Source organism: Mustela lutreola, chromosome 9, assembly GCF_030435805.1.
Source record: "Mustela lutreola isolate mMusLut2 chromosome 9, mMusLut2.pri, whole genome shotgun sequence".
NCBI lineage: Eukaryota > Metazoa > Chordata > Mammalia > Carnivora > Mustelidae > Mustela > Mustela lutreola.
In genome coordinates, this window is record NC_081298.1 from 67,688,508 (window position 1) to 67,704,576 (window position 16,069).

General features: G+C 50.1%; 1 pseudogene; it reads right to left on the bottom strand.

The window, feature by feature from the left end:
• Nucleotides 1–446: 446 nt before the first annotated feature.
• Nucleotides 447–16,069, bottom strand: part of LOC131808370 (ribosome biogenesis protein NSA2 homolog) — a 79,303-nt pseudogene continuing 63,680 nt past the window's right edge.

Sequence of the window (16,069 nt, forward strand, 5' to 3'; positions counted from 1 at the left end):
CGTAATAATGGAAAAGTGTTCCTGGGGGTAACTTTGGACTTCTGGCTGAGCCATTCTGGGGGTTCCTAGTCCAGCACTGAAATCTGAAATACTGTGGGAGGCATGTCTCACATGGGCCTCGTGGCAAAGACTTTTGGATTCTGAGAAAGTAAATTCTGCCCAGAAGTCAGCTCATGTGTGGCTAAGTGTTGAACTCCCATAGGTCTGGTTATCGCCTGACCATAATCAAAGGAAAAGACATTTCTCCTGTAACGTCTGAAGGTTAGAAGGAGGAGAGGAAGGAGAACAGAAAAGAAAGGGTGGAGGAAATGGCGATTTTAGAAAGCCTCTGAGAAATTCCTGAAGTAATGCTGCCTTCTTGCAGAGTTCTAGCACAACTGGCTTTCAGGGCCCATAAAAATCTCCGTGCCAACCCTGAGTATGGGTGTCCGGAGGACTCAGGGCCTCTAAGGGTAGTGGGCCTGGGACAGGGGTCTTCTGGAGCTCTTGCAGTCGTGGTGCTTCATTTGGTGGTGCCCGTCGGGGATTCTCTACAGGCAGAAAGGACGGATGCCGCCATTTTTCCAGGGCCATGGTGCTGGGGCTGCTTATTACATTTACAGATTCGCGAGAGAATGTATGTGTTTTATAAATGGAGCGGACGCCTTATGTTTCTGATTGATGGGCCATCAGTTGCACAGTTGTTGGGCAGTGATTGATTTTCCAACCCAGCTGCTCCAGCTGTGCCACAGATGCTCCTTGTCTGAAGTCAGAGGGCTGGTGTTGTAAGCCATAGAGAAGATCCTAATTAGAGTGATCCCTGAGAAATCGGCCATTGTAATGGCTAACAGCCATTAATGTGGGGCTTTGCTTGGGGTGCTAAACCACAGGCTCTCCCTTGGTAATTGCCATTCCCAGCTGGATTGGTGCCATTTTGAAACTCACAATGATGTAGTGGGGGGGTGAGGGGGCTGGGTTGAAGTTTACTCTTGCACAGTTTGTGGAAACAAAACTCTATTTTTAAAAGATCTGGCTTTAAAATTCAAAATTAACACATGCTTATTTTTAAAGATCTTAAAATATATAGAAAGGTAAAATAAAGAAAGTCAGTGACATCCTCACAGTCCATAGATAACTGTAGTTAACATTTGGATGTATTTGATGCAGCTTACTTTATTCTGAGTGTGACGCACACACTCTTTTTTTTTTTTTTATGTTGGGAACATAACTTTAAACAGAATTCTAGATCATACTTTCTATCTGTTACAGTTAGAAACACAACATATGCATTTAAATTACAAATAAAATTTCTGAAGTAGCAAATGGTGTAAGCTTGATCGTAGCTAGAGGTGGGGATGAGACCATGGCAGATACTCTGGAGATCTGGTTTACAGAATTTTTTTGCCCTGGCATTGCTTATGTAAGGTGCCTAACCTAGAAAACAGGGACATTAATACCGGCCTTACTTCTCTCAATGGGCCATGCAGTGCCACACTGGAATCAAGGCAAGCAATAAGGGGGAGAGGCTATCATTATTACTTGAGAAAGCAAAATTTTCCAGTCATATCAGTTGCATCCATTTGTAGAGTCTGGGTTACTGGAAATGACCCTATCTCATTAGCATGCACTGATGGGCAACACCACACCAGCCCTTCCTGTGGGTTTTTCCTGCAGAGGTGACCTGGCCGTAAGAGCAGGTAGGGAGGGCTTGGACCAGGTGCTCCCTGGAGGCCTCTTTGAGCTCTGACACCTGCCATTTGGTATCCTTGAAAGGGTTAATATAGCATTTCTTTGAAAGCCTCTGATGGAGAACTTTTCACTGCTCCCCAAGTCCTTCCCCTCCTGGTCCACAGAGGAGGAACTTTCTAGCAACATTCTCTCACAGGCCTGTTCTGAACACTGACTTAGCACTGTGGGTGGGACAAACCAGTTCAAAGCTCTCAGGTTCCCTCGAGGCCTCGAGGGATGACTGACCACACATACAAGTGACACCTCTCATCAGGGATGCTGCCTGAGTGCACGGGGGTTCAGAAGCCCCTCCAATGGGGGGGGTGTCTGGGTAAGGCAATGGAGGAGCCTCTCTGGCTACCATCCTCTAGTGCCCAGGAGACACATGGGGGAGAGTGTAGTCGACAATTTCTGTGGCCAGTGACCTCCTCCAGCACCCAGACCAGGATTGGGCCCACTTCTTCTTAGCCGCCTTATAGAGAACTACTGGTGGCCTCACTGTGGCCTAAACTTTAGTGCCATAATTTGAAAAGAGACCAAAATATCACCTTTAGGGCTTTTTATTCTAGGAGAGGAAATGAACCTCCTAGGAGCTCCCTCTTGAACTACTGAGTTCTGGTCCCTGGGCCAGTCCATGTAGACTTGCTGTTTGCCTAATAAAAACCTCACAGCAGCCAGCACAGGGGTTCACAACCTTGCCTGCACATTAGACTCGCCTCAGGTTCCAGCCCAGCCCAATCAGATCAGACTCTCTCAGGGTGCAGCCCGGCAGTGGTTTCAGAGTTCCTCAGATGCCTCCACTGTGCTGCCAAGGTTCAGAACCACTGATGGGAACATAAGAGCTGCGGAGAATGCAGCCCAGGGCCCTCATTTCCAAAGTGATAAGACTGAGGAAGTGACAGAACATGTTCCTTTGAGGCCACAGTTAGGCGAGGGCAGGTCCAAGTCTGGGACTCACAACTTTGAAGCATTCTGCTGCATGTGGGCCAATGAGTGACTTATAGCCACGTGGCAGCCGCTGGAAAACCAGTGAGCAACCCTGTTTTAGTAAACTGCTCGGTTGTCCTAAGAAAAGCCAGTCTTGGAATTTTCTCTAAGCCCTGGTGCTGTGGCCTAACTGCATGGCAATAGGGACGCTAGGGAGGAGCCAGGCCTTGGCAGAGACCCCTAGAGGGATATGGGGATATTGGGAAGGAAGGAGCGGGCCCTACCTTATTGCAGGATGGGAGACTGGACAGCGAAGAAGCTGGGAGTGGAAATACCTTTTCCCAGTTCCTCTCCTGCTATGGCAGCAAGATGCTCCCAGCCTCCTGGAGCTCCCTGTTCCCAACTGCAATAATATGACCTCATTTGTATACCCTTAGGGTTATAACTGTGTTTTCAGGAAACTTTCCCTTCTGGTCCTCTCAGTAGTGCTACGAAGAAGGAGCAAGAGACCATGAGAAACTTTATAGCCCTCACCCCAAAGCAAGAACATCTTAGAACCCACTTTCACCCCCCTTTTTTTAGTATTTTCTGGAAGTTTCCAAGGGAGAACTTGTGTAAGTCCATGAGCCAATCTGTTGGTATCAGACTCTGAGCACAACTCACTGTCCTTCCTGCCCAGCTTCTAGGCAGGTAGTGCTCACCCCTGAGCCCCACACGCAGGCAGCATCAGAGGTGAAGGCGTTTTTCTGGATGGTCCCAGCATGCTGAAACACCCTCCCCTCCCCCTATCAGTGTTGCTCTTGACTGTTGCAGCCTTGAAAAGGTCTGTTGGGTCCCATATGCCCCCTAAACCTTTTCCACAGCTTCTTCTGACCCCCTCCGACCACCCAGTCTTAGCCAGCCTTCTGGTTCTTCCTCCCACCCCCAGTCTTCTCTCTGGACCGTTCCCACCTTGACCTTTAGAGCTTCTATGACCTATGGGAGTAAATCCCTCTTTGCTGCTAAATGTCAGGGAGGGTTAAATGCCTGGGGGCAGGGTGCGGCAGCCAGGATGGGGGTCACCATGCACAGCTGCCCACCACCAACTCTTGTTACACAGCGCAAGAAACTAGGGTCAGAGTCCCGGGAGCTAGGGAGCCACAGGGTGAGAAAAGCATCCTCAACTTGAAGAGCCAGGTTGGGTGCAGATGGCGAGAATAGCGAGCGCAGGCAGGTGCTCTGAAGCGCGAGCTAAGCGCAGGCCCCGCTGGTGGCTCTGGCCCCACCGGCGCAGGTGCGGCGCCACCAGGGTTGCGGTGCAGGTGCGGGAGCCGGTGCGGGCGCGGTGCGGGTGCGGGAGTGGGCTCAGGTGCGGGTGCCCATGCGGGTGCCTGTGCATGCGCGCTCAAGATGCCCGCTCTATTAACAAAGGCCCCGCGCAGGGGCCGCCTCCCGGAGGCCAGCAGCCTTTGAAGCGCCCAGCCGGGATTATTTAATATAATGGAACAGTGCAACTCGACCCATCAGAGACATAAATTTCCAGGTGTTTTAAATTTGTTTTCCCGTCAGAATGGTAAATGGCGGATAGTAAAAGTCGCCACCAGGTCGAGGCTGTCGGCGCGGGGCTGGCCCAGGCAGCGCTGCGGCCCCTCTCTGGTGGGCTGGTGGCCCCCACAGCCCAGCGCCCACCAGAGACGGCCAAGTTCGGGGGACTGGACAGGAGCCTCCCAAGCCAGGAAAGGGAGTCCATGACAGGGCTGGGCGAGAGTCCTGGACCCTTCGTTTCCAGAAGGGTCTCAGGACTCCTAAATCTCCTGCCTCCCCCACGGTTTCTGACCCCCCACATCTGCGCAGAGAAACCCACAGCCCCTCCACGCCCCAGATTAATTAGGACGGGAGGGCCTGTAACACCTATAACAAGGTTTCTGTTGCCCTTGCCAAGTTCAATTATGGGTGCATCTGCTTTCTGATTTTTCCAAGATGGTTCGGTTTTTCTTTTTTTGAAACACACACACAATCTGAACCACAAAGGAACATACTGCACAGTAGCTTTTTGTGGAGGTAAGAGATTTTGACTGTTTTTTCCAGACTCCCACTTTTTGAGATGTGTCAGAATTCATAGGGTGGCCGCTGAGGACAGATATTACTCTGAGTAATTCTGGAGAAACTCGACCCTTCCTCCCACTCCCCACTCCCCTTCACCCTTTTCCCTTCAAAGTAATAAAGAACGTCTACTTTTTACAAGGCAGGCTCTCCTGTCTGCTACCCAGAAACCTACTGTGATCCGTCACTTCGAATGGAGAAATCATTTGACATTTATTTCCCAAACAGGAAGCACTGGCTCTGAGAAGGTGGAAACCCTAGAAATTAGTTCAACTTAGAAGATGAAAGTAGGGGAGGCAGTTGCTCTTTACCAAAGTGATATTCCTTCTCTGTTTGCCCATGAGCAAGGCCTTCACAGTGACACCATAGGGTCTGGGGGGAGGCAAACCCCTAATGAAACAGCTACCTTTGCTCTCAGCAGAGTACCCCCTGTTGGGCCAGCATTGCATGTGTGTATGTGCGAGTGTACACGCACGTGTGTCTATGTGTTAGTGAAGGGGCGGGGCCAAGGAGGGGAGGCAGAGCTGTGAGACACATTAGGCCTGCTTGTCTTTACAGAATTTGAGCACTGGTTACCAGCTGAAATGCACCACTCACAGAGCTGTATGTGGAAGGTGCTGTGGGAACAGAGCAGAGACAGTCTCTGGAACTGAGGAATTCAAGAGCCAGAGGTGGGGCATACTCCTTCCAGCTCACTGACAGTCAGGGGAGGTCTTTGGAGGAGCATAACATTTGGGCCAAGGCTAGGAAAAGGCAGCGGGAGGGGGGAGTAGGACCCAGGTGAGCAGGAAGGAGAGGCATAGAGGTGGGGTTTGCATGGGGAGGGAGACTGTGAAAGATGGCTCTGGAAGGGCCAAATCCAGTGGGGCAGAGCCCCAGGTGTCCTCAGAGAGCTGCGAGCCCCCACCCTGCCTCCTGTTTGCCCTGCTCTTGTGTTTTCAGCCTGGATTCTCTTCCTGATGACATTTCCCCCAAGAGCAGGAGAGTGCTTCAGAGGTCAACTTCTGGAAACAGGAAACAGTGATTAGCAAATCAATTAATTTAAGGTCCAGTGAGCCACTGGATTACAAAGAACGGTTATTTGTTAACTGAAGACAGACCTTGGCCCCTGATGAGAGCTCTGATTCTTCAAGACGGCATACCTAAGAGGAGTGCAGTCCCTACCTATGTGTGAAATTCCAGCCTCCCAGCCCTGCTGATGACAGAAAAGACCGTAATAAACCTGGGAGGCCACAAGTCAAACAAATAATTGGGTTGACAAATAGGAGTATAAACAAGACTTTGATTAATGAATTTCCTAATAGTTCTCTGTTTATTGACATTAGCTCAGCTTGGTCATTAGGCCTGACGCTGCCCGTCCATGTTGTAATATATAATATCCTCCGTAGCTTTTTTTTCCTGGATGTTTTACGGCTCTGAGTCCTGTCTCCCTGACCAGACCGAGAGCCCCGACTCCGGGAACCTGCTATCTGAGTACTGAGCGAAGAGCAGGGTGGCAGAGCTTCCAGGGAGCCACAAGCAGATAAGGAGAGCAGCACGAAGAGTCTCTGCCTCGGCACCGGAAAGCCTCGGTGTTGGGCTGCAACCAGGGCTCCAGCACCCTTTCGCTCTGACTTCTGTTGCCTTCGTAACAGTCTTAGTCGCTTAACCCTGTTCTGCTTTGATGGCTCCACCATTGAGGGAGGGAGTCATTCTGCAGATGGATCCTTCTCCTGGTGTCACAAGAGGTCCAAAGAGAGCCACCGTGAGGCGGGAGATGAGCCGGGATGTGGATAGCCCATATGAACAAAGGCTTCCCTGTGGCTGGTCTTGGTCAGGACTGAGCTTCTAACACAGCTGACCTTACTAAAGTGTTTTCGGGGACCTCAGCCACTCCCTCCGCAGAACCCAAGACAGGGTTTGTCCTGGGAAGGTGCCAGCGTGCCTATAGTTAGTCACCCATTCCTGGCCAGTGCATGCCAGGAACCACTGTCCTTGTCAACAGCATGGGCCCTGTGGTTCTGAGCCAACATTCCAGCCTGCGCGACTGGCTGCAGCTTTAGCAACTCGGTGAAAAGCAAAGGCAGGAGGAGTTGAAGCTGTAAATACCAGTTGTATTTTTATTGGTCATCTGCAACTTCAAAGCTTTCCCTGCTTTAAAGGAGGCCCAAGCAGGTATCCAGTCGGCTCCCGAGCTCCCGGCCTTGGTGCCTTATTGATTTTCAATGTGGCTTGATTCCCAGGTGGGCAGACTTCAAAACGGTCTGTATTTTTCTGCTGTCAGGTCTCCATCCCTGTTAGTTTCCATCTCCTGCAAGACTTGGGTTGTGGTGGAGAACAGCTTTGCTTCCTTCAGCTTTCTCTCAATAATTTTCTCCTGAACGGGATTTCAGACAGCCAGGGTCACTTTTGCTGGGCTTACACCTTGTGTTGTTTGTACCGAGCCGGACCAGCTGCTGGCAAGTGTGAGGGAGAAGATGCAGTCCTCGCCCTTAAGGGGTTCACCCCTCTTGGTCAAGGTCTAAGTGCCTTGGAAGTGTGGCCACTCTGGAAGGTGTGGCCTGGGGTGGAGGGTGGGGCCCGTGAGCTCCCAGTCTAAACAGATTCTTTAGCCTCAAGCCAGCAAGTGTCTTTTGAGCTATCGAGAGCCCGACTGTGAGAACTAGAACATTCATTACATGCCTACCATAGGCAGCGAGCACTGAGCTTCACCGACACTGACCGGCAGCTTTACTTAAATTTCATGTGAATTCTCTACCACTCCGGGAAGCAGGTTATTCTTAGCCGCTCTTTAGAAATGAGTGGGGCTGGCTTTGCAGGGACTTCAGGACTATACCCGGCCTCACTTAGCAGGACATTGCCTCTGGGCTGCTCTTGCTACTGCACCAGGCTGGCATGTGTCTGTGTGTCCTTGTGTGTTGTGGGGAGAAGGAAAGAAAACCAGGAACTTGCCACCTTGTACCTTGTACCTTGTACCGACAGTCAGACCTGTTGGTATGGGGTAAACAAGCCACATGAGGCTTCTGTGTCTCACTAGTAAGAATAGCAGGCACGTTGTACCATCCGCCAGCTGCCAGCGACCAGTCTGGTGTCTTACCAGCATTAATTAATCCCTATGGGGAAACTGAGGCACAGACAGGGTGGATAACTCTCCCGAGGTATCACAGTCAGGACATGTCAGTGTCAAGGTCCAAACCCAGCATGTGTCTTAAACACTTGACTGAGTTTCAGGACTGCTGGAGACGGACACCTGCAGTGTGGACAGAGCAGTCCCTGCCGCTGAGAGACTTTTTTTGCCTGTTCTGCCACACTTGGCCTCTTCTAAGCCTCCAAAGAATGGGGAAGCAGTCAGCCAGGCCTTGGTATCAACCCCCGCCGCTGCCCTGCCCCTTGATAGACGAGGCACAGAACAGTCAGGTGGGTGCCAGGGTTACCCAGACCACGGCCCAGCCTCGCAGCTCATTGCTGAAGGAGTTGCTGCAGGAAGGAATGTTGGGCCATTGAACAGATGTTTGGTACAAGCATCTTGCCTGCAGACTGGGGCATACAGGTCCGTGAAAGCAGTCTCCTCTACGAGCAGTTCCTCTCCATCTGCCATGATCATGGAGTCAATCGGGAATGTGACTTTTGTGACTATAAAGGAAAAAGGCAGGGCAGGCTAGGGAATGGGTCCAGATCTGGGGGAATTCCCTGGTGCCCTGGGCACAGGCCTTCTGCTCTGCAGCCCCCTATCTCAGCAGTGCAGGGGGAGAGGCCTTTGAAGTCACAGACCACCAATAAAATTGCAGCTGGCACCAGGAGCCCACAGGACTCCAGGCGTGAGATTTTACACCACTAAGGGGCTGAGCCGGCACCAACAGGGTTGGAATGTGCCCTGGACTTTTCCTTCCTCTGCAGGAGCCACCAGGGTGCCTCAGCCCCTCACCATCCTGTCGCTCAATCAATCAAAACTGCAGCAAGGGTCCATCACCACAGGGGGTTGAGAGAAGAAGCAACTAGCAGGCCAGAGCTGATGCACAGGCAGTAAATAGCCACAGTGTCAGCAAGCTGTGAGTCCCCATTGTGGGGACACAGGAGCTTCTCTGCTGAGGTGGTGGGGGGCTAGATGGTGAGGCCAGGGGAGGGAGAGAGCAACTAGGGCCAGAGTGGTCATAGAGCAAACTCCCAAGGTTTCAGCATGGACAGAGGCACACAGGCTAGAATAAAGGAATTCTCTCCCTCCTCTTTGCCTTTTGTCCTTTCTCTTCCTTGGCCCTCCTTCTTTCCTCGATCACTTTTAAACTGATATTTGTATCTGGCCCTGCACTGGCAGTGGCTCCATCTCCCTTCTTAAGGAGCTCATAATCTGAGACAGGCTTGAGAATGAACTCTGGATCAGGACCTGGAGAAAGAAGGCAAAGGGCAAGGGAAGCTGGTCAAGCATCACGGCAGCCCTTGGAGCTAAGAGCGCAGTGAGGGGGGCAGAGTTCACTTCTGGCATCATCCTCATCCACGCCCAGAGTTTTCTAGCGCCCTGCCCCCTTCCTCCGGGAAGCAGCTGTTCACTCAGTCCTTCGGAGCTGTTTGGTGATGGACGGGTTAACTCCTCGAGAGTGGACAGCAGATAATGTCGCAGGGATTGGGCTGAGTAGGGACAGCCATTATCTGGAAGGTGTAGCCAGAAAGAGGAGCTGAAATGGAGACCACACACGTAGGACCTGGGCAAAGGGATGAGCAGGGAAGGGGGCTGGAGGAGAGAGGAGGATGGGTCAGGGGCCGGGGGCTTCGCTGCAGCCTGCCCCCAGACCACAAGCAGCTCTCCCGCTTGGGCACAGGTACTTGAAGGAGGTAACAGATTCATCCAAAGGACCAGAAACCTTAACAAGAGACTGTGGAGTGTGCAAGGGCGAGAGACACCTGAAGAGCCTTTGGGAGCATTTTGGTGTCGCTGCTCAGATCACACCTCACAGGTGGCTTGCTTACTGCCCCTCCCCCTCCCCCATCCCACCGCTTGGTCTTTTAGGAGGGACGAGCTCAGACCAGGGAGGCGACAGTGCTAAGGGAATTTTAGATCATAGGGACTGGCTCCTGCCGCCTCACAACGCTTGTTTGTCTTGGACAAGCCGATTCCTCCCTGCGGCTTAAGTGGGAAAGGGCCAGCACCTGTGAGGGGAGGCTGGCGTGACGAAGGGCGAGTGGGCCCAGATCTGACAACGCGCACACACACAGCTAGCATGTTACCCAACAAGGTTACCAAGCCTGACCGCTGTGTCCTGTTTGGAGCCATAGGTGGAAAACATCATTCTGGTCAGGCACTGGGGAAATGGGGAGCTGGGGAAACTGTTCTACTTTACCCTGAGTGTTGAGCTTCTGTACCCACCATCAAATCAGCGTCAGACATTTCTCTAGAATCCAACACGGAATTGGGGGACCTACCTGCTGTGTGCAAACAGCTTAATATGTGACACAATTCATGCAGCTAAGCCCACGTTCACTTTTGACTGGCTAACTGTTGACAAAGACATTTAAATGTGGGGAAAATCTCTCTTTAGGAACATTGAAGGCTGGCATTAAAAAAAAAAAAAAAAAAAAAAAAAAGTCTATAGAATGTACACAGGCAGGTAAGGCTTGCTTCCTTTGAAGGAGTCACCTAGCCAGGTCAGCATTCACTGGGATGTGCATGCTTTCCTTCAGACCCTGCCTTGTCACAAAAAGAAGTTGAGGTATCGGTCAGTGAGAACCCGGATATTGCTGAGCGACCCTTGCCGTATGTGGCAAAACCATTGCTCAAACTGTGCCTGACTTAAGAAGGGAGAATATGTCCTGCCTGAGGCTATAGCCATAGGAGAAAGGATGAGAAGGGGTCAGATTGTTCATGGGTGTTGGGTTGTGTCTTGTTGCTTTTACTAAATCTCCAAAGAGTGAAAGCAAATCAGGCTAGCTAGCATTAGCTGGTGTGCAGAGGCAAGGAATACGGCTTTATAAGGCGCCACTCTGCTGCCTGCAGCCTGGAACTGACCAGGAGTTCAGTATTTTGGAGCCTTGCTGGGCTGAAAAAGTGTGATATTGTGAATCATGGTAAGAAATCATAGTTCCTGGCGCAGAGCTCATGAGACACAGGGAATTCCAAGGTGCTGAAAAAGATAACGTGTCTTTTGTTATGTTAATGAGGTGACTTTGGGAATGCCCCATAGGTTACCCAAGAGGAACCACCCAAGTGATTAGAGGGTTGAATTTACAGTCTCCCCGCAGGGGAGGGGAGAGGGGCTGGCGGTGAATTGATTGCCACTGACCTAAGATTTAATCAATCATACCTATGTAATGATACTTTCATCCAACCACAGAAAGGACAGGGGTCAGGAGAGGTTCCAGGTTGGCGAACCAACACAGGGAGACTCAGGGAGACTGGTATGCCTAGAGGAGCTTTCGTGCCCTCTCTGCATACCTTGCTCTGTGTGTCTCTTTGTCCGGCTACTGATTTGTATCTTCTGCCATCCTTTGTAATGAACTGGTGATCTAGAGAGTCAACAAGCTTCCCAAGTTCCGAGAGCCGCTCTAGCAAATTAATTGAACCCGAGGAGGGATGATGGGAACCTCTGATTTCCAGCCAGTTGGGCAGAAACATGTGGGACAACCTGCGCTTGCAGTTGGCATCAGAACTGGGGGCAGGAGGCAGTCTTGTGGGACTGAGCCCTCAGCCTGTGAAATCTGGTGTTATCCCAGTAGATAGTGTCAGAATTGAGTGGAATTGTAGGACATCCAAGTTGGTGTCAGAGAATTCCTTGAATACAAGAAAACCCCTAAAACACAGTGGAAGTGGGGATCAGAATCATTAAAGAGCCAACTGCTTCCTGGGTGCCTGAGAGGCTCCGTTGGTTGAGTGCCGGACTCTTGGTCTCAGCTCCCGTTTTGATCTCAGGGTCACGGGTTCAGGCCCCGCACTGGGCTCCATGCTGGCCAAGGAAGGTAGTTTAGAGGGGAAAAAAAGCCAGCTGCTTCTGTGCCTCAAACTGAAGCAGAAGCTGAGTGGCATTTGAGAAGCCATTGTTCTGGCCAGAGATGTTCCGCCACACAGCCATGGGAACCTTGTGGTCTAGGTGGACACAGACGTTGCCTTCCCACTCAAGCCTCTGTTTCAAACGGCCTCAAGATAGTTGTCATTAAACGGAGAGCTCTTGGCAAGGCCCAGCAATCTGTAAGTGAAGGAAGAGCTTAGAAATTTTGAACAGGCAAGAGCTTTTGTAGTAGTAGTTTCTTGTCCGTGGAATGAGCAGAAGTGAACGTATTTCAGAAGCATTTGAAAACATCATTTTACCAAAGGAACCATAATCCCGTCTTTGAAAAGCTTGCCGAGACTTGAAAATCATCCCTGGGGACCAGTCCTGTGCTAGTAGGAAGGAACTGGAAGAAACTGCATAGCCGTGTGAGAGTCCACACAGGTGTGTCTGTGAAGGCCAGTGGACAAGGGAGTCTCCTCTAGGGAGTAGGACAGGGGTTCCGTCTGTAGAATCAACTTTGAAATGATGGCCCCGAATATAAGTATATGTGAAGGGTAGTATGCACGTAATGCACAAAACCTGCAAAACCGAGATAAGTACCTCCCCATACCAAGTTCCCTCCAACCCTGCAAATGACCTGTTATTCTATCACATTGTATGATTTTGGTACAAGTCAGTCTTTTTTCTAGGAGCATCTGTTTATATGTTTACTTGTTTATATATGCATCTGCTAAGAAATCACATTACTATCTATTGACTGCTTTAGATTCTACTTTTTAAACTTAGCATTTTATGAATATCATCTCTTTGTCTTAACTATTCGTCTCAAACATGAAATTTAATGGCTGTATAACATCCCATTATGCAGAACTCATAAAGTTGGACATTCAGATCATTTTTTCTACCTTAGGGTCACTTCCTTCACATGGAAATACCAGGCTGCAGGGCACAGACATTTTTGCAATTTGCTGCTGTTTGCCTGTCTCCTTCCAGCATGGCTTTTACTGGTTTACGCTTCCTCCGGCTGTCTCGAATGTGCCCATTTTCCCATTTGCTCTACCATACGGGCTAACACTCGCTTTTATTTTGGGGATGGTGAGGTCTGAGGCCAGCACTGTCCCTGTGCAGTAAAGCTGTTGCTTGAGTGTTTGGGGCTCTTTTGCATATCCACACTGAAAATTTTTTTCTGATCACCTCCTTGCTGAGCTGCACCAAAGCCTGTGGGTGACCATCGGTGTGACATCTCCAAAATTGTACATCATTGTTCAGGATGACCCTGTGGGTCCTTGTATCATCTGCAGAAATCCTAGCTGCTCTCTCAAGGCCAATACCCAGAAAAAAGAGACACTGTAGGGTCTGAGCACACACGGAATCAGGAATCATCCAGCCACAAATCTTCTAGTGCTTACTTGAGAGAAAAGATGCAGTGTCTTCCCTCATTAATAGTCATCTCCACGACTGCCAGGTTGCTCTTTCCAGTCCGAAGACCTGCTGTTATCACCAATAGATTTCTGATGACAAAAGGAGTCCTTGTTCTTGGAAGAAATTAAAAAAAAAAAAAAAAAAAAAAAAAAAAGGTGTAAAGAAGAAAATGGAAGTCATACATGGCCTCCAAGAAAAAAAACCCCACGGTTGACATTTTGGTATATACATTTCCAGAATTTTCTTCCCTGCATGTTTTTTTTTGGAACTACAGTTATCTAGTGTACAGCTTACTTTAAACATTACAAAGAGCTTCAAAGTGACCAACATGTGTCACAAACATTTAAAATTGCTGCACATTATTCAAACACAAGTATTCCAGAATTTTTTGGCGCATTTCCCTATACTGCATGTTTAACTGTTTCCAATGTTTTTTTTTTTTGTTTGTTTCCAATGTTTTAATAACAAATTCTGTAATGCTTCATAAGTATCGTTGTGCATGAAGCTTATCTTCTTTTGGATTACTTCCCCATAATCAATTTCCATATGTGGAACTATGTGTGTTTCAAAAGGAAAGATGCATGTCTCCAGGTGATGTGGAAGAATATTACTGGGGGAAGACTGTTTGTGGGCCACATCCTACCAGACTGGGATTAGGGATCAGTCAGGTTATGTATGGGTCACTGTCAAAGGCTGAATGATGTGCCCTCCAAAGATGCCCATGACAGAGTCCCCTGAACCTGTGATCGAGTTATATGGTGAAAGGGATTCTGCAGATGTGAGTTGGTTAAGAATTTTACGATAGGAGTTATTCTGAATCATCTGGCTGGGCCAGTGTGAGGACAGAGGTCCCAGTTAGAGGGAGACAAGAGGGTCAGTGTTATAGAAGGAGATGTGATAATAGAAGCAGAAATCAAAAGAGAGAAAGGGAGATTTAAAGATGCTACACCATTGACTCTGAAGACAGACAAGGGGACCATGAGCCAAGGAATGCAGGCAGCCTCTAGAAGCTTAAAAAGGTGAAGAAGTTTCTCCCTTAGAGTTTAGAAGGAGTGAGTCCTGCTAAGGAGTTGATTTTAACCCAGTGAAGCTGTGTTGGGGCTTCTGAGCTCCAGAACTGTCAGAGAATAAGTTTGTACCTTGCGGAACCACCAAGTCAGTGGTAACTTGCTACAGCAGCAGTAGGAAATGAACACAACCCTGGTCTATCACAAGAGCTAAAATGTCACTGAAATAAGCAAAAAATACGGTTTAGGTCACATTCCCATACATGATTTTCAGATGTCAGTGTTTAACACTTGGGGGTCTTTCTTGCTGTTGCTAGTCCCAGCGACTCTGCCAAGCACTTGTCCTCCACGGAGCCGCTCAGGGGTCCGTGAGCACCTATGCCCAAGCCATACGGCCTCCTTCATCAGTGAGGCAGATGAGGAGGAAAATCCTTGCCTGGGGGCTTCCCTGCCTCGGGCTAGGGGTGACTCCTCTCACAGCCCTCGGGCAGAGGCCAGCACCTGGCTCTGCCTGGCTCTAAGGGGCTTGGAAATTGTAGATTTAGTGCTGCCAAGCGAGGGGATGGGGAACTGAGGATTCACAGACACCAGTGAGCCTATTGTGCGGTGCACGCAGGAGTCCTGAGAAAACGGTCTTTACTCTCTGATCCTGGAGCTCACAAGTGCCGTGGTGACTCCCATCTGCGAGTTGCATGGTATAAATTCCAGGCCTCCAGACCAGAGATGAGCAGCAGACAGGTGCCTGGAGCCGGCAGCCCCATCCGCGGAGATTCAGAAACCGAATCACGTGTGTGGTAGCGCTGTTCTCAGAAAAAGAGTGGTTTGTTTTATTATCTAAACTTTGAACGTCTTAAATAGCCCTCCCAAGAAGGCACCTGGCTCAGGGAACTGTGGCATTCTGCGGAAGGCCGGCTCCCACCCACGTCCTACCCTCCTCCGTTCTCTCTTTTTATTCATTGCGGCATCTTGTTCCTGATCATCCAGTCTGGAAACCTTGAAATCCTTGCGGACTGTCCCTCTCGACGACCTCCCATCCAGTCAGCTCCCAAAGCCCACCGCTCTGTCTCTGGTTGGGCTCTGGTCTCTGCCTCCTCCTCCTCTCCCCGCCTGTCCCGCTGCCTGCTCTCCCAAGTAATTCGTGCCTCCCAGCCCATCGTCCTGCCCCGGCCTGGCAGCCGGCTCCACACCCCTTGGGTGGCTCTCACCGGTGTTCCCGTGCTCCCAGCCCTCCAGCAACTCCCTGCCACCTTTTGGGCTTATTCCAGACTCCGGAGTGACGTCGCAAGTCCTCTTGCCATGAATCCAATGTTTTTTAAAGTCTTATTTATTTATTTATTTGAAAGAGAGAGAGAGAGTGGGAGAGCACACAAGCGGGGGGGGGGGGAGGGGAGCTCAGAAGGAGAAGCAGGCTCCCCGCTGATCAGGGAGCCTGAAGCTGGACTCAATCCCAGAACCCTGGGATCGTGACCTGAGCCAAAGGCAGATGCTTAACCGACTGAGCCACCCAGTTGTAGACTGCCACGACTCCAGTCTACCTCTCCAGTTCCATCCCCTCTTCGGTGGACTATATGGCAGCCAAGCTGGATCGTGGACCCTCCATGAGTCTGTTCCAGGCTTCTCCATCTCTGGGCCTCTAATGTCACTGCACTGAGAGAAGACTGCCTCTTGGTTCCCCCACCTTTTGGCCTATTGAAGTCTTACCCTCTCTAATGTTTGTCCAAATGTCCTTTCCTCCACAAGACCTTTTCACATGGAAGTGGGTTCTTCTATGTATTCCCTAGTCCTTTCAAATTGTCTCAAAGCTTTATCAAATTTGCCTTGTATTGAGGTTATTTATGTAGAAGTCTTATCTTGTGCACTAAACTACAAGCTGCTCAAAGGCAAGGAAGGCAAGCCCCTTGTGGTTTCCATCTCTGTGGGCACTAGGGAGCCCAGCAGAGTTCTTAGTGGAGCTGTTTCCCCATCCAT